The following is an 18050-nucleotide window of genomic DNA, read 5'->3' as shown; positions in this document are numbered from 1 at the left end:
TGTATTTAGTTTTGAGAGGCAACAGCAGAAAAGCTGATCTCACAGAGGTAGGATGTGGCGAAGGGAAGCACACTAAGCTACACATGTGAATCTTGGCCGTCGCGCAAGCGTAACCTGTTAACGGCGTTACGTAAACATTTACACGAAAGTACAGGCATTTTGCCATGTATTTATGAATGACTTAGTTTTATGTCCGTGTACTTTGTACTTCAGTAATATGTGAAGTTCTCAATAAAGTTCTTGAAATAAAAAAATTCTGCATTTCCCCCTGCGCCCCACCTGTAATACCACTGCGTCCCACTAGAGGGGCGCGCCCCACAGTTTGAGAAATACTGGGCTAGAGCATCATCATGTTACTTATCTTTTAGAGTCTGAATATTCATCATGTTGTTATGGATGCCGTCCATTTGGTAAATGCAACTTCCATTTCTAATGTGCACAATGTCTGTGAAAACAAAGACATTTAGAAACATTTTAAATCATCCTCTTTCCCCAACCGTGGTTTGCTTTTTTCCTTACCTTTGCTGCCGCATTGCTATATCTCTCTATAGCTACCAGAGGCTAAACACTACACACGGTACCTTTAAGGTTTACATTAGGGTACACCATTTTAAATGATGCGTGATTTGCCGCTTTTAGCTAATCAGAATAAAAATAATTTTAACAATACTGTTACTACTGTCACTATTTTGAGATTTTGGGGTAGGGTATTGCAGTCTTTGTTCTATAGTGGAGGGTCCAAAGAAACTATTACACTGAGGGCATAGTGTATAGTGAAACAGAAGCTTCAATCCCTCCTCCCCTTCTCAATACATCTGGTGCACAACACAATAATAAAAAAAGAAATGGAATAAAATTCCAATCTATGCAAAATGGACTCATCTTGTTCAAGGTTTCCTTTCATTTAAGCTTCATTCATTACTTCTGTATAACACAACATTCATCTCTCCCACAAATAAGATTCTCTGTGTCACAAGTCATTCACTCTGACATGACAAAAAGCCTTGAGGCACACCATAAATCTATCCAAATATTGAAATTAAATCGTACCCAAATCTAATTATTTCCTCACTCCACACCGAATTAGAAGCCTGACATGCAGCAAAATGAAAGATTGCTCAAAGTGATCCCCGTTGGCCATCACTCACTTGCCTTTCATCCAAGTGTTTATGAAAACCAGAGGGTTTGAAGGACAGCGCATCCTTTTAAAAGGCTGGACCGGTGAGTGACATCAAGGTCCCATTATGTCTCCCCACTGCTTATTTTAGAGGCCTGATGAACGACAACAGACGAGACGAGCGGAGGGGAGGAGACCGCCGCTTTTCAGGGTCCAACCTTCATTGGTTTTGATGTGATATCAAGTCATCTAATTTACAGCGGCCCCAGCCTGTGCCTGTGCAGTGGAACCACTCAGGGCGAAAGAAAAGTGGGCATCTGAAAAGTGCTTTAATAAAGTCATGAGAAAGTCTGAAGCCACCAAATTAGATCTGTGAGGTTGGATGGAGACAGAAAGAAGGAGGGACAGAGAGGGGAGAGAGAGACAGAGAGGGTTGTGGCTCAGCAGAGTCGATCCGGAGACACATTCTTAATGCGAGCCAGCAATTAGGAATCATTACAGCTGAGGCGGACGATTCCTAATTTTCCGCTCTTAGTCTAATAGGCAGGTGGAGCAGGCAAGCAGAAAAAGGGGGGCCAGTTGATCCAAGCTTCAAACAGAGATGAGTGTCAATAATCAATTATCACAATTGATGATAATGAGCAAATGTCTATGAGATGAAACCAGAAAAATGATCAGCTGTAACATTTTAATGAAGCATCTGCACTTAATATATGCAATTTTGCACCCCCCCCCCCACACCCACACACAAACACACCTTTGACTTGCAGTGAAGTTGCTGAAGCACTTTTAGCTAATGACCCTTGTTGGTCATCATGAGCCACCGTTCCCGGAATGTGTGTCTATAGCAATGTCAATATACCAGGCGGCAACCTCTGGTTCTGAAAAGTGACGCCAAGGCGGAAGTGTCTTAAAGCTGCATTCTCTCTAATGTCCACCAGGGGCATACTGTGATTGACAGGTCTCAACCAGAGCCGTATCCGTCTCTATGTCACTCGTCTGCATTCCAAATATGGTCACTTCCGTTCACTGGTTGCAAAAAGTCTAGATGGCAACGGCCAATTCGCCGAACTCGAAGCATTAAAACGCTGTCCACAAACTAATGTAAAAATCAACGACGACGTAGAGTTTATGCAATGAACATGCTCTTGTTCAGTCTAGTTCACTCTAATGTCAGAAGACTCGATGTCGGATCTGTTCACATGGTTGTTATTCTTGATAAAGCGGCTGTTATTTTAAGTCAGTGTGATCCTTGACTCACACAGAGGAGCTAATTTATGCAGCTCCCAAGGAATCCTTTCTTTCTTAAAGTTTCTGTCCCCATTATTGCAGATTGCATTACAAATATTTCAACTTTTTCATGAGGTGTATTTTCCACAGCCTGGAAAGCTTCATATCATGGTCAGTGACAGTAGTTGTTGATGTCTTGTAAAACTGCCAGCATCACCAACCTGAGGGCATCATCACTGACTAACATAACAGAAAAATGATTTCCCAATGACAGTACCCAACGGTACTGGATTTCATAGTTCTTTGCTGCAACCGTTTTAGGCAAGTATTAGGAAAAAACAGACTTATAAAATACAACTGTTATAAATTTTCCCGTCTGGCACTCCACTCAACTCATCAATTTAATAATTATAACTTCAGGTTTATTCATTTTATTATGTTTAATTTTATTTTGCCAGATCGTCATAGGCCATCATTTTCAATTTATTTTTCTTTAAACAATAAAGATTTTTGGGAATGTGTTTAAAAAAAAATGCAACCAGTAAAAGCTGAGTAAAATACTTCCAGATACACATGTAGTTTTACATTGGCTGTACCTGTATATGGACATGGGAAAACACACTATATAGGGAATGCAAATGTATATGTCTCTAGAGAATAGAGCATGTTCTGTTGTGTCCGGCTCCACACATACCGAGACCTGGATTCACCACTTCAGCTGTGATATTTATGGCACATGATTGTCCTGTCACATTACATGCATGTTGTCGGCGTTTCAAATCACCATGTCACATAGCTTCAAATTACAGCGACTAAAACCATGAATCTGGCCGTATATAATCTGGGCTGACAGACATGTTTTATTGTGCTTGGAAGTGGCAGCAGTTGTTGCTGGTGTCGAGGAGGAAGAGGTCAGCATCAATCTGTTGCCTCTTCAGACGCTGCTTTATCTGGGAATCTCATCCCAAGGCACAGCCAGACGATCGATAGCCTCTGGCTGGCCCAGAGAGGGCTTTATACAGTCTGCGAGCGTGTGTGTGCGCCAGCGCGGGTTATTAGACCAATACATGAGGCTGATATTGGTCTTTATTTTGGTCCATGTCTGATAGAATGGATACGATGTGGTTTGATCGAATAAATTGTGATCATGACTGCACTAAATTGTAAAATTGTAGAATTGATCGTGACTCTTAACCTAAACTGATTCTTATGCCACATTATGTTCAGAGCACACGTATGCATGAACATTTTTCATAAAGCCTTAACTGTTTTATCAGCAGATAATATTCTCCTGAAAACACGCTATAATTAAAGGTTGTCAAAACGGGATTCAGAGCATATCTATTGCATCCCACGGCTCTCAAAATGGTGACAACTGAGCCGGCGGCTCACAGCTAGTGCTACCAGCCCTAACAGTGCAAACAACAGCAACAGTGCTAACAGAGCTAACAGTGCAAACAACGGCAACAGTGCTGACAGGGCAAAAAGGGTTTTCTTGAGGGGGAGCTGGAGGGTAGACGCTACGCTTAAAGACGGTATTATCAGCTGTAACCGCCGTATGAGAGCAGTGCAGAGCAGCGGCCATGATCTAACCAGTGGGGCACACTCGCATGCACTAAAAGCATACCCGGTTATGTCAACAAAGAACGGAAAAGTATTTGTTTGCTGCTATATTAATGCTCTGAATATTGAATTTAGCACCTTTTAAACAGGCCGCTAAAAATAATTTTGGATTTAGGTTTATATAGCATTGATGTTCATTTTTGTGAAAGTTCGTAAATCCAGAAAATAAAGTGTGTATTTATACTTTTTGATACGTTTTTGCATTGTGTGCCCCTACATGAAGCATTCTTTTTTACTTTCCTCTGTTAATGACTTGATCACATGTATGTGTAACACAGAGCGGTTTTAAAGTTTAAATACATGTTAGTAATGTGTTTGCCTCACTCATACAAATAACAGCAGCAGAAAAGCAGGAGTGGAATCAAACCTGAGAGCATTTTTATTTTAGTGTCAATCCTATTGATATGTAACACTCTTTAGAGCACATGGCATTAGCACTATCAAACCCAATCAACCAGGTAGAAAACCACCGAGTCAAGGCATTGAAAATATACATTTAGTTCAACAGCACCAGCTCTACAGAAATATTGTCCCGGTCAATCTGATTGACCCGAGGAACTCCCTGTAAACACTTCTAATTAAAATGAGTATAAAACCATCTGCATGGACAGATACCACAAGAGGAAAGTGAGAAAATTAGATTTTATTTTTCTGTAATTTAAGGGAACCTTTACCAATTATGCACTTAAAAATTGACCTGCACAGACTGACAGTCTGTTAGTGTAAAATACTGGCATCTGCTTCTCAAACCATATTTGGTGCATTGGTGCTAGCAGATATTTTTGGTAAAAAACAACACAAATGTTTTAATCAAAGCAAACGTTGTGAATGTGAATACAAGTGTTGGTTAGCAGTGGTTCTTCACTTGTCCATCTCGATGTTGGTGATGTGTATGTCTGTGTGTGGACATTAGGAGCTCCACAGAGCTGGCTAATCCCCTGTGACCACCGGATCCTGGATGATTGACGGTGAAAAAATGCCCTAGCGTAGCATAGAGGGGTGTCTGATCCCAGAACAATATGGGCTAGACCTCAGATAAAGCCGCTTGTTGACTTTAGGTGGCCTTTGATTACAGCTCCCCACCCACCTGCTATCATTTCCGATGGCAGGAGAAGACATAAAGCAATTGTTCTTACTGCTTGCCGTCGAGAGGACTGCTTATACTTAATGTAAAATATGGCTGGGTTTATGGCGAGGAGCCGCCTGTGTACATGTCCTTTGTGGTCGCTGTAACTCTCACATATTGTTCCACTTCATCTTGACAAAGCATTCAATGAGATCACATTTACCTAAAGCCTCATAATCAATCTGAACAATTTGTTTTGTTGCACTAAAGCTACTAAAGAACAGGAGTAGAATGAGGTCAATGGTGACATCACGACAATTACGTACACTTCTTATAAACAGTCTATGAGGAAAACACACAAACAATTAGGAGTAACTCTTTCGTAAGATTTCATATGAACTGTTATATGAGGATACCTTGGATTATCCTGCATTGTGCAATTAGCATCATAATAATAAGTTAAGGCAAAAAATGTGTCAATTGCCACTTTAATATCCAGTCTTTGCTAAATATCAGAGGAGTCTTTGCCTCCTCTGGCTGTGATTACAGTTAGCTGGACTCTATAATTTAGCCGAAGTGAAGATATCAGTTTTGACTGGTGTGGCACCGTCATAAAAGGACACATTTCCACCTCCTCCCGCCGCCGTAAATCTGCACTGCTGTAAACGCAGTGCCTCCGAAAGTTATATCGCACGATAAAAGAGCAGAAAAGGAGGCCATCTCGAAAAAGGCATAATATACTGACACAATCATACCGCCTTTTTATTTCATCTATCAAACTGGAATAGCAGCCATATTCATATAGTGCAGGAAGAGGTTGAGATATGGGCAGGGTAAGATTTGCACCAGCAGGTGACAGGGGGGTTTAGAAATGATTATGAGTGTCAGACAGTGCGGAGACTGTACGTTTTTTATCTGCTCACTGAAAACAGTTTATTCAAGTGCTGTCATTTTAGTGTCCTCTTAAGACTGTCAAATGACAGATGTGCTGGAAGTGTAACGGGGGTGGGGGGGGGGGGGGGTCTTCACACAGTGCGTTTGTGTATTGAGTAACAGACAAGCTGTTACACAAAAGGGAACTAATTTATCGTCACTGTGAGACTATATTGCTTCATAGCAATGACAATAATATATCTTACTGTCAGGGTTGATGGGTTCTTGATTGATACCAACATGTCAACAATTAGCGAAAGCTCATTTGGGGCTTAATTTATTAGAGGACCCTAAGTTTACAGTGTAAACCTTGTAAAATATCTGTGTGTGTACCAGCTTATCTTTTCAAATTAATAATTGATACAATATGTGAAAAGGTGTTACGAGCACAATATTGCTACTGAACAAAACATTTATTGACAACATATTTAGTGCGTTTTACCTTCAATATCTGTTGGAAGTGAAGCGTGATGAATATTTTGGTACGTAATGTCGTATGTTGTTACAGCATGAAAAGGATCCCGTTAAAAAAACAGCAACTTTTATTAACGGTATTAACGAGTTGACAGTTGCTTGGGAAATTTCTTAAATCGGCGTCGGTAACAAACACAGACACACACACACACACACACACATGTTGACGTAAACCTCCTCACTTGCCCTTATTCTCACTCTCACATCCAGGCACTCAGCAGCTGATAAGAAAGATGATCTGCAATCAACAATCTTGGTCCCCATCCAAGCCACAAGCCCTATTGCTTCTGCCTCTCTGTCTCTCTCCCTCTCTCCCTCTCACACACACACACACACACACACACACACACACACACACTGCAGCTCGTGGCCTCTTAATCCTGCTCAAACAATCAGGGCATCACCATGTGCTTCAGGGTTGACATTGATTCATCGACGTTGCTCCATTCAGGGGATCTGGGCTCAGTTTGAGGAATGGTCCAGGTGTTATTGGCCTGCTGGCCGGAGCCCAAGGCAAGGTAAATATCAGTGAGCAGTAGTGTAACACACCGAATGGAGATGGGCCAGATAAACAAGTGGGAGGGTGGTGTTAAGACCCTCCTGTGTCAGACACATTAACTCTCCACTCTGGTTGACAGGCGTCGGAGGGTATCAGCAGCCCCTTACAGAGGTTACAAAGTTTGTAATGACCTAACTTTAAAGGAATGTTTTGTCCCTTCACGACCCAAGAAGTGATTTCGTAGTTCTGGCCATGATGTGTATTGGGTAGAACACCCTACATATCACCGGTGTACAGACAGAGCCTTCTTTAGATTTCATTCCGACAAGCTAAGCAGCATGAGTGATCAAACAACAAAAAGGTGTTTTTATGCGTAATAACTTTTTGTAAACACCAGACCAAAAACTCCAACAGAATCCTCTGGAAGAGGTCAAAGGTCATCGACCTGAGGGAGCTCAAGGAGGACGTTCACATCTGACACCAGAGACCATCTTTGAACGAGACAGGAGCTACCACCTCCTCCCATGTACAGCCCCCGACCACAAGTTCTATACTGAGGCCATAAACTATGATCTGCATGCTCTTGGAAAATATCTGCCACCTTATATGAACGCTGTGCAAAAACCAGTGGTGGAAGATTATTCATAGCTTTTAAGGGGTTTTATTAGGCTAAACTTACCATTAGCCGAATACGTTATTCGTATTCTGGAAAGCACAAATAAAGCGATGGAAACAAGCAATTTTGGGAAGAAGAAATATCTGTTATTTTTCAGAAACAAACCCGCACTGATTGACATGACTGTGCATCGGTTCTGTTTCTTCAAATCGATTCATATCACTGTGGATGGCTGCGAGATAAAGACGCCCGTTCTGTTTGCAACACAAGACTCTGACTTCACTAACTGCTCGTTTGATTTACTGCGCTTTATTGAAAAGTGATATTCTGCAGTTGCACCCCACCGAGTCAAACCCACGCAAGCTTTACATCAAAATGAAGCTTAGAACCTGTTTTTTTTAATATGTATTATTGAAAAACGCTATATTCTGCAGTCCCCCCCCCCCCCCCCACCGAGACAGCCGACAGCAGGCAGTGGATTCAGAGCTCACTGATCCCGGCTATCACTCAGGAAAACTCTCACATCGAGGGGGAGGAGGCGACGTGTGCGGGAGCTAGCGAGGCAAAAGCCTGGTGTAGCAGCTGGAATTCTTTCAAAGCAACGCAACCTATACATCAAAATGAAGCTTAGAACGTGTAGTTTCTTTGCTGTATGTTTTAATTTCCTCCATTTAAAAAACTCAAATTTGCAGCATTGCATTTAGAAATAAACTACACATTTGGCAAATATGCTCCCTGCAAAGTATCTAGAGGAATTATCTCCATATTGAATAATCTCGCACTTTATGATTTTTGCTCAGTGCCAGTACTGGAAGTCGTGTGCCCTTTATGTACCAAAGCAGAAAGCAAGGATGTGTAGTGCACGTCTAACAGCAGACATTTTGACTTTACTATTCCCAAAGTCGAGAATGGGCGTAATTCTTTGCTTGCAGCAATGATTGCAGGGTGCTTCACACAGTTGCAGGTGATAGACTTTGTGATTTACCAAGAACAGAATTAAGGTTATAGGATTTAGATCCTCGAGCAGTTAGTTACTGATTCGTCACACTTGCCATGAGGTAAAAGCCCCTACAGAGCTATCTAAAACCCTGCTGTTTAGCCCGAAATATGGTGGAGAGTGAGAGAAAAGGGGAGGAGGCGGATGTGTGCATCAGAGAGACGGATAGGCGGCTGTACGTGAGGCTTTTTGCCAACTCTGCAAGCAGTTTTTTTTTTTTTTTTTTTTTTTTTAAGGGGTGAAATGTGAGCAAATGTGGACTCGAGCTACTTGTTTGTGGCCGCTGAATAATTTAAGAGCAGCGGTGCTGGAAGACGTATCGCCTCATATGTCATGTAATGGGCTGCGCTTTGGGCCGATGCTCTCGCCGAACCCCTGAGGCCCATTTCCAGTCTCTTCCTGTGTCTGGGTAGCTAGAAGAGATGAACGACGGGAACAACATGTTGCTATTTGTGTTACTGTGATCTATGCGATGCATACAACAGCAGAATTGATGTTACATTTAGCATTCCCCAGCAGGCTCTGTTATCTAGCAACACATAAAGGGAGTATTTGACAAATCCTTAATATGTCTGGGACACTCACAAAGCTTACATGCGGAACCAGCACATGATTATTCCCCCCTTTCCCTCCCTTGCACCGGTATCTGCTTATTTTGTGTTGCACTTTTTGTCACGTTCCCCCCCCCTCCACAGGCAATTTGTGCTCGTTCATATCCCTTGTGCCTGGCTGATGTTTTGACAATTTCCCTGCTCGACTTGGCTGTACAGAGAGAGGTGCTGGTGTTGCTGAAAGGTCAGTTTGAAGCAGATTGATGCTTCACAACCAACCGTCACCTTTCAGCCCAGCCCATGTTGGCCCAAAATACATATAAGATTGTCTTTTATAGGTTTCTGTAAGTGGTTACAAAACAACAATGTGCTATTGCTGGGGGGTCTTGATCGGACCAGGACTGAACTGCCAGGTGTTGCTTATCCCGCTATGTATAGATAGTGCGTTCTTGATTTTTTTAAACTTTTCACAGGATAGTATTAACTTTATTTCCTCACTTTTCTGCAACATAGAAACACAGGAGTTTAAATGCAGCATATTTTTGAAATGGCTGCCAGTTAAAGTTAGTTTTTTGTTGTGAAATCCGTTAGTTCTCTTTCTATTAGTTTAGCAAGGCAGATGACTACAACACCCATGAGCCCCGGCCACCGTTATTTAGGAGGCAGAGGAATTAGGGTGGTAGGGGATATAAGAAATCATTTTTTCTCGTGGAACCAAAAACTCGTCCCTGCAATGCATCCAAGAAGAATCACGATGTGATAGTTAATTAATTTAAGCTGCAGATGATAAAATCTGATTTCTCAACATGGTAGCCTTTAACTTCCTCCCACTGTATCTATGTGGTTGCAGTGCACATAACCTCATTTTAGGGATTGGGTGTTTCCGACCAAAATGCACCTTGTAGTAAACCTCTCACCTTACAGTTTTATGTTTTTAGGCTTGTGCCTTTGACTTCTAATCATTTAGCCGGATATTTTCTATCACACACTGAGGATTCAACAAGGATATTTTCACAACCATTCAAGACTTGACAAGCTCCAACTGTCAGTCACCTAACATTGTCTTTGAATTTATGTTGTTGTTTTCAGTGTCTGCAAAGAAAAGGGTCGTTGAATGGGAGAACAGAAAAAGAGAAAAATGTAGGAATATCCAGTAATTCTTTGGGGGTGTTAAAGTGATTAATGAGGCAGAAGAAGAAGTACCGTACAGCGTTTATTGTTTTATCGTTTAGTTCTATTCATGCTCTCTTCATTGTTGCTTTTATTTTCAGAGGAAAAAGTAAAACCTCTCGGTCTTCTTTCTTGCACACACACATCCAGTGAAAGCTTGTTGGAAGGACTTTCTCTCATTCACACGGGATCATTTTTCTCCACCACCCCTCTGAATTCACAGCGGTCCCATTGTCAGATCTCAGCTCCGCCGCTGCCTGATTTATTAGCGGTTGACCTCGCCTCGCACCGAAGACGGGATCCGCCGCCTCCAAGTCCGCTTAACTCATTAAAAAAATACTGGATGTATAATTAATGCACAATTATGCAAATGTTATTACATTTTCATATCCTTTTCTGAGTAGAATTAAATACATCATATTGAAACTTAAATTATTTACAAGGCTGGAGATGTCGTTTCACAGGCAGAGAGTGAGAGCCAGGAAGAAAAAAAAGAGATGCGTGATGAGAAAGGAGGAGTGAGATGAAAAGAAAGAGAGAGAGAAGGGGGAGGGGAGGTCCAGCCCGTGGTGACCCTTGGTCGCTGTAAATCTCACCTAAAATAGTTTCAGGCCGGCTTGAAAATCAATCTGGTATAGCACGGAATTACCAGCGATCGGAACCTTTGGACAGCCCTGCAGAGAAATTCAGACATGAATAATTATGAGGAGAATTTTGTGAATGTCCCAAATGTATGGGAAATTAAATTTCACACAAAACGTGAATGTGTGACTCAGCCCATGTTGTTAATTTATACGACTGTGTTCACACTGATTGGGTCATGATGGTCTGTGTTAGGCCATTTCCATCTACTTAGCACCGGTCTCTTAAAGCTGCCAATCACACTGATCATAATACGGTGTGGTACTAGTGGGTATCTTTTACTTTTCCTTCCAACATTTAAAAGGTGACCAAGTAAGAAGTGTTTCAATCTGTAAGACATTTTTACAATTCACATCCTAGAACATTTGTGGAAGTGTGTGTGACATAGATGGGTCCTCGTACTACTTATACTGACATGTATTAACGTTGCACCAATCCAATTTTTATTTTAACAGTGAGGTTAAAGAATCTGTTTAATGTGAAAGGTGTCACTCAAAGTAGGAACCCACGTAGAAATATCGATAATTGCAGTTACCCTCCACTCTGACTCTGATTTGAGCTAAAGGTTGACGGCTTCCTTCACCGCTGGTGTCCAGCCGCCACGTCAGGCGCCGGCGGCCTTCTGACTCCACATTGGAGGTTTTCAACACGTTCCACTCAGATTCCATGTCCCTTGCGGACACGGGCTTCACTGAGATGTTCCCAGTTCACCTTTACGACACATTTGGGTTTACCAGATCTGTCCAGCAGTCTCCCCCCGCCATCGGATTCAACTCACCTCCAGGTGGTGATCAGGTCGTTCCTTCCAGTGTCCACATAAGAGTTGACGACGCCCAGCAAAACTACGGAGTTCCTAGGCAATACCCTTTCCAAGACCCAAGTAAGAACCTTCCTCCAAGTGACTCGCAGTTGCATAGAGGCGATCCTCAAGTTTTCCCTGGAGAACTCCAACGCTGGGGTGCTCAGCCGGTGGCTCGTTAACATACAATTCAGCTGGGGTGGTGTCTTAGCTTTTTAGACACTAATATTAATAATATTATAATAATTATCATCAAAGGTGTCATCAATACAGTGTTGTTGTTCTTCTCCTGAGCAGTTCTGGTGAACGGACACTCTTTGTGCGTTTGCCCCACTGTTGGACCCTGCTGTGTCCTTCATTCAGCAGCAGACACATCTGTAGGCAGATTAAACAGCTCCTGTTAGACATGTTGTCTTTAAAGCCAATGAATGCAATGTGTCTTCTCCCCCAGCCCCGCCGGCCCTGGAAGTATCTACCACCCATCACCATGACAACTAGGCAGCCAGAGGGTGTAACATGATCCACCAGATCCAATTAGGAGGATGGGATAGGATTAGATTTGAATAGATGTGATTGCATTAAGGATAGATTAGGTTTATTGCGTTATTAGCTTTAGAAGGGCAGGACGACTGAGCTCCAGATAGCTGGTGGGGTGGTGCTGTGCAAGCTCGTCTGATCTGTTGAAAGCAGAGAAAAGGAGGAAGCAGTCAGACTATTTCTTTATTCATGACAATCAAATAGCACAGGGAAAGAGACACCTCTTCAATTGCCAACCCTGTCTAATTTGAATTCACATGTAGCTAATTTGCAACAGCGATTTACATTCACACAACATTCATTGCCTTTAACCCTCAACCCTTGAGACCCGGGGTTCACATTTCATCTCATGCCTCCAGTCAGTGATCTGCAGGCAGATGTTATTGAAAAAAAAACATTAACAATGGAAATGTAGCTTTTATAGTGTGATATGTTGAAGAAACTGAACTGTGAAGTGTGTGGTGAACGTGATTCTGGTGCATGTGTTTTAATTATGCGAAATGCTTCTACCAAGAAATGCTCAAATTCATCTGAAAGACCTCCTTTGTAAAGTATAAACTTTTGGGCAAAACAGAGAGGATGAAGGGTTCATAGTTTCTTCACAACGACATTTGAAACAGTTGGTATCGATAAATGGACTAATATCATTTTCTAAAGATTGTGGCCGCATATAACAAAATGTCATATCAGGTGTAACTGTTATGCATCACTTGGCTCAAGGGAAAACGATGCCAGTCCACTCCATACTGAAAAATCAACTCAATAACTGAATAACAATGACTAGATTGATTACTATGATATTTTTTTAACAGACATTCATGGTCTTATAGGATGAATCATACCTAATTTGGGGATCGTCTGACTTTTCCTCTCGCACCACCATGAGTTTGACATTTTTAGGTTTGGGGTGAAATAGCCTGACAACCATAGGAATGCACTACCATGCAGTTTGGTTTTAACTTATTCAGTGAGATAGCTTTATTTCTAATGGTTACATTGTAACATTTGATACAGACGTTCATTGTATTGGTGGGGTTGCCATGATATTTGGTTCACACATTTATTGTGAGCATATTAGCATTTACAGTAGCAAAAAGCATCATTATAGCCTAACAGAGCGTGGCCAAGTCTTGTTTACTAAATTACCACAGGATTGATGTAATACAAATCATTTGACTGAACCACACTGGTTGTAGCGGTAATCAATAATATCACTTTTAATTGAACTTGTTGCAGGAGTCCTCATTACAAAGCAGACCACCAGTATAGATGCAGGATCCCAAAACAAAAACATGTCCTGTGAACTGCACTGAATCTTTGTAATTGTTTAACATGTTTTTTCGATGACTGAACATTCATTTTGGCTTACAGGTAAAAATTGCAGTTTCCGTGATGTTGTCAACCCATCAATCCATAGTCCTATTATCAGCCAGTCAATGTCATTTATCTGCAGTTTGACAGTTGTTCCACCAACAACCACGATATCACTTCAACAGAAAGTTTGCCAATTTTCAACCAACTTCGTATCGAGGCGGTGTTCCATTTTGCAAAGGTTTCAAAATTTGGGCAAAACAAATGTTATTTCCTCGAGATTACTAAATAATTCGCCTTTTATCTTAACCAAACTAGTTTGTTACCAGAAGTTTTCTTGAGGCTGAAATGAGTAACCATATACCCAGACACTGCCAATGATCTCAACGTGGAAACTGTAAAAACACTGGTCAGGTGTGAATGACTTTGTGGCTTTAGTTTGCAAGAGGGCACACAATAACATCCCTTTAATGGGTAATTAAGGTAGAATCTGTAATGGGTGATTCTCACCAGCACTCTTATCCGCAGCTGTTAGGATGTATAATGTCCTTCTCATTTGACTGATTAAATGCCTGTTGTCATTGTGCAACAGCAGGTATGATGCGTGATTTACATCTGCAATCTGTAATTTAAGGGATGCATATGATTACACATGGGTCACACAGCTTGTGCACCTTCCTTAATGACTCAAATCTCCTGTACACCACACAGGCTCCATGTCGATAGAGTGTGGCTGGTGTCCTCAGGATACGTCCTGAGACCTTTTATACTCTAAACAGGATTTATTCTTGACGATTCAACGTATTTTGTCGTCAAAAGAAGATCATTAACAAAAAAAAACTTCATAAGTACAACATTTTACATAACCCGATATTTAGATCTGTTTCCAACAGCTTTAATATCGTCACATAACAAGAGAATCACATTGTGATCCTGAGGGACTGGGACAGCCAATCTGTGCTTATTTACAGCAGTGACCAGTTTCTACATTTTAAATATCATTTATACGCTGTCCTCGCGCACAACCCCGTCAAGCTAGCTAGCAGATACGTGTGTGAGGATCAAGTAACACTGATGCGTTGCTCAGATTTCACAGCAGACTTTTGTTGGTTGTCTTTGAGGGCGGGTGGCTGTGGCTCAGGAGGTGGAGTTGGTCTTCCGTCTGTGTGCGTCTGTGTGTGTGTGTGTGTGTGTGTGTGTGTGAAAATGCTTTAGATTAGATCCCGATGAGCTGGTTGGCACCTTGTGTGGCAGCCTCTGCCGTCAGTGTAAACGTTGGCATCCAGTGCAAAGTGCTCTCGGAAGACCAGAAGGGCGCTATAAAAATGCAAGTGACCATTTGATGAAGCTTTATAAAAAACAGACTGACGGTTTGTGTAATAATATTAGCCAGGTTTACCAGAGTCACATAAGAAGGTCAAATACAACAAACAGCTGCACCGAAGATTGTAAATCTTCATGTCCCATCACAGACCAATTACTTTTTTTTACACACAAACACAATGTTCTCCAAACGTTAAATGTACCCTGTGGAGCTTTTGACCAATAGTAGCGTTATGGAGCAATGTTTTTACAAGTAAGGTCTCAGTTTTGTTCCGCTAACGTGCACAAGGATACACATGATTCACAGTGGTTTCCCGCTATGCCGCTGATCGAGAGTCGGTGGCGGTAACGCGTAAAGAAGATCAGCGATGTGACAGCAAAGGCAGTAAAGAGTGAGACCGCGAGCAGGTAAAGATGGATGTAAACGTTGCAGGATTTAAAACAAATTGAAAATCATCTTCGCAAATATGTAATCGGAAATGCATTCAACACATTTGTTCGACCACGAGGACACACACAATGTGTTTGGGTGAGTAAAACCAAATGTAAAACATACATTTGTTCATCTTAAAAGAAAAAGAATAAACAAGGGAACCCTGAGCTCAGCGGTGGAGGCAAATCAGAAGGCTCTCTAACTTCCATCTCTCTTTTATCCCCTCTGTAAAACAACGAAATACACCCCCCTCCTGTGACGCTCCAGTGAAATCCAGCAGTGCAGTGTGGAAGGCTGTCCCTCGTGATCAGAGGAGGGGGTTTGCTAATATCTCCCTCTCTCTATTGATCAGGAGACAGCCGGCATGAACAAATGGCACTATTAGCGGTACAAGGGTCTCTGACACAGCAAAATAACAGACTGCACATCAATCCAGGCAGTCAATCAATTTGGCACTCTAGTCAACCCAACCCCCCCCCCTTCAGGTCTGTGCCTGGTTTTATTTCCATGTCACAAAGAAGCAGTCATATCAGTACAGTATGCAGCTTTATTGGCGATTCAAACGGGGGCCCAGTGTTGCAGCTGCATTTCAAATCCATCACCATGGAGGTTAACGGCAGAATTAGCTATACCCATATATATATATATAATATATATATTTGCTGATGTTGTAAATTATGCTATTTTGAAAAAGCAAAATATCTTGTCGCCAAAAGGTTAAAGTTTAATTAAAAAAATGTAACATCAATACATTCACTGTTGAGGGAAATGTTTTCTTTACTGATAGCAAAAAGGATCAAAGCAGTCAGGCCTCAGTGTTCTTGATCATGGAATCAGCTGTTGACAAAATAATCAAAACACTTTCTTTCTTCTTTGTTCTGGAGCTTTCAGCTGTATCACATGGTCTTCATCAGAGGATGAAGTTTGCTCCAACAAACATCGAGAAGAAGGACGTTTATTTTGATACGACTGTATGCATGTAGTAACATGCGGAAATTGACATGCGTTGCTGGTTTTCGCAAAAGTTTCGCATTGTTTGTAAGATATCATACGAGCCATTGTATGACAATACGTTGCCTTACAACACAATATTTAAGTACAATATATGATCACCTTTGGTGCATCTGTAATTTTACAGAGGGGCATCAGGCTATTGTTTGCATCCATAATAATAATAACGTCAAAGGTTGTTTCATTTTCAATTACTGTCAATTGTCTTCCATCCGCCCCAATCCTGAATTCTGGAATGGTACGAAGTCAAAAACTCGACAGCTGAAATTCTCTGTACAATATATTTTTCCTCCAAAAGACAAAAGGGAAGCTTTTGATCTGTTTCACCTTCAGTTTTACAGTAACATCACTCTGCTTGTTATCCACCATCACTGGTGATTTCATTGATCCAGGAGCTTTCAGACTCTGACGGATGCAGTTTAACTCATCTGAACCTGAATCTGGAAGCAGCTGCTTCTCCGTCACAGCTCCCCGCAAACGTCGGCAGAGAAATGGTCTCTCTCAAATCTCAGAGGGGATACTGAACCTGTCGGTGTGGAAGGGGAAAGCTAGTGTTCGGTTACTCCAAAAAAGCCTGTCATCAGTCTGAATGACAATCGACACAAAGGGTTGTCTGTGCTGAAATGCATAAAGTATTCTCAGGAACGGGTCGACAGTGTTATCCCTGCCCTTGTTCCTTATTTCTTTGATTCAAATGATGGAAAATGTTCAAATGGTCAATACAATTATTGAGAGTCTCTGCATCCGTAATGGTCTCTTCTCTGCATCATGTGACCTGGATTGATTGATATAACACATGTATTGCTTGCTGAACATCCTGGTCACAGTTTCATTACAAGTATGTAGTTGTTTTAATTGGCTTCGTTAACAACTTGAACTAATCTGTGTGGAAATGAGTGCCAGGTGACTTATCTCTGGTAACTGAGCGCAGCATGTGTTCTATATACTGTACTATGTCCAAGAGCCTGACAGTGGAACACTAGGGTTTTATTGGGCAGCTCTCAGTGTGTATGCGATTTCCATTCATTTGGCGTACTTTTGTCCAAAACAATAGCAACTGTATTTAGGGACGGCAAGGTTGGTGTGTTGGTCAAGAGTGAAATATCCCAACAACTGTTGGATGTATTGCCTTAAACTTTGTCACAGATATGCATGGTCCCCAGATGATGTATCCTACGGATGTATCAATCTACTGACTTTTCCCCCAAACGCAACCATGACGTTGAAATTTCTGGTTGTTGGACTGATGGATGTTCATCATCAGGATGAATTGTAATAACTTTGGTGATCCTCTGACTGATTGTGTGTTTAACGCTAATTGCCAAATGCTAATAAGCTATCACACCAGCTTACTGGCGTTGTGACTCTGTTGTGATGTTAGCGTGCTGATGCTGCTGTGCCTAGTTCAGGGCTTCAGTACAGCACACAACTTAAAGCAAAGAACAAGGGCAAACGGGATGTCAGCCAAAGCAACATAGTGTTGTGATTGACTCGCCAACAAAAATCGAACTGCAAAAAATGTAACATAAAACAGCGAATGATAACACAAGCTATCATTCCATGTCCAAGCACAGCCTCACAAAGCTGCCTCACACATACATGGGGCCAGTGGGGGCTGGCCACCCAGCCGCCATCCTTCCAATTAACAGCCCGCCCACTCAGCAACCAAGCTACAGCCACCCTATTTGTCGGTGCTTTCTGTGTTTATCTGTGGCAAA

This window comes from Anarhichas minor, unplaced genomic scaffold (assembly GCF_050575085.1).
Source record: "Anarhichas minor isolate MPS153535 unplaced genomic scaffold, ASM5057508v1 ptg000155l, whole genome shotgun sequence".
Lineage (NCBI taxonomy): Eukaryota > Metazoa > Chordata > Actinopteri > Perciformes > Anarhichadidae > Anarhichas > Anarhichas minor.
This window is presented reverse-complemented; position numbering follows the sequence as displayed.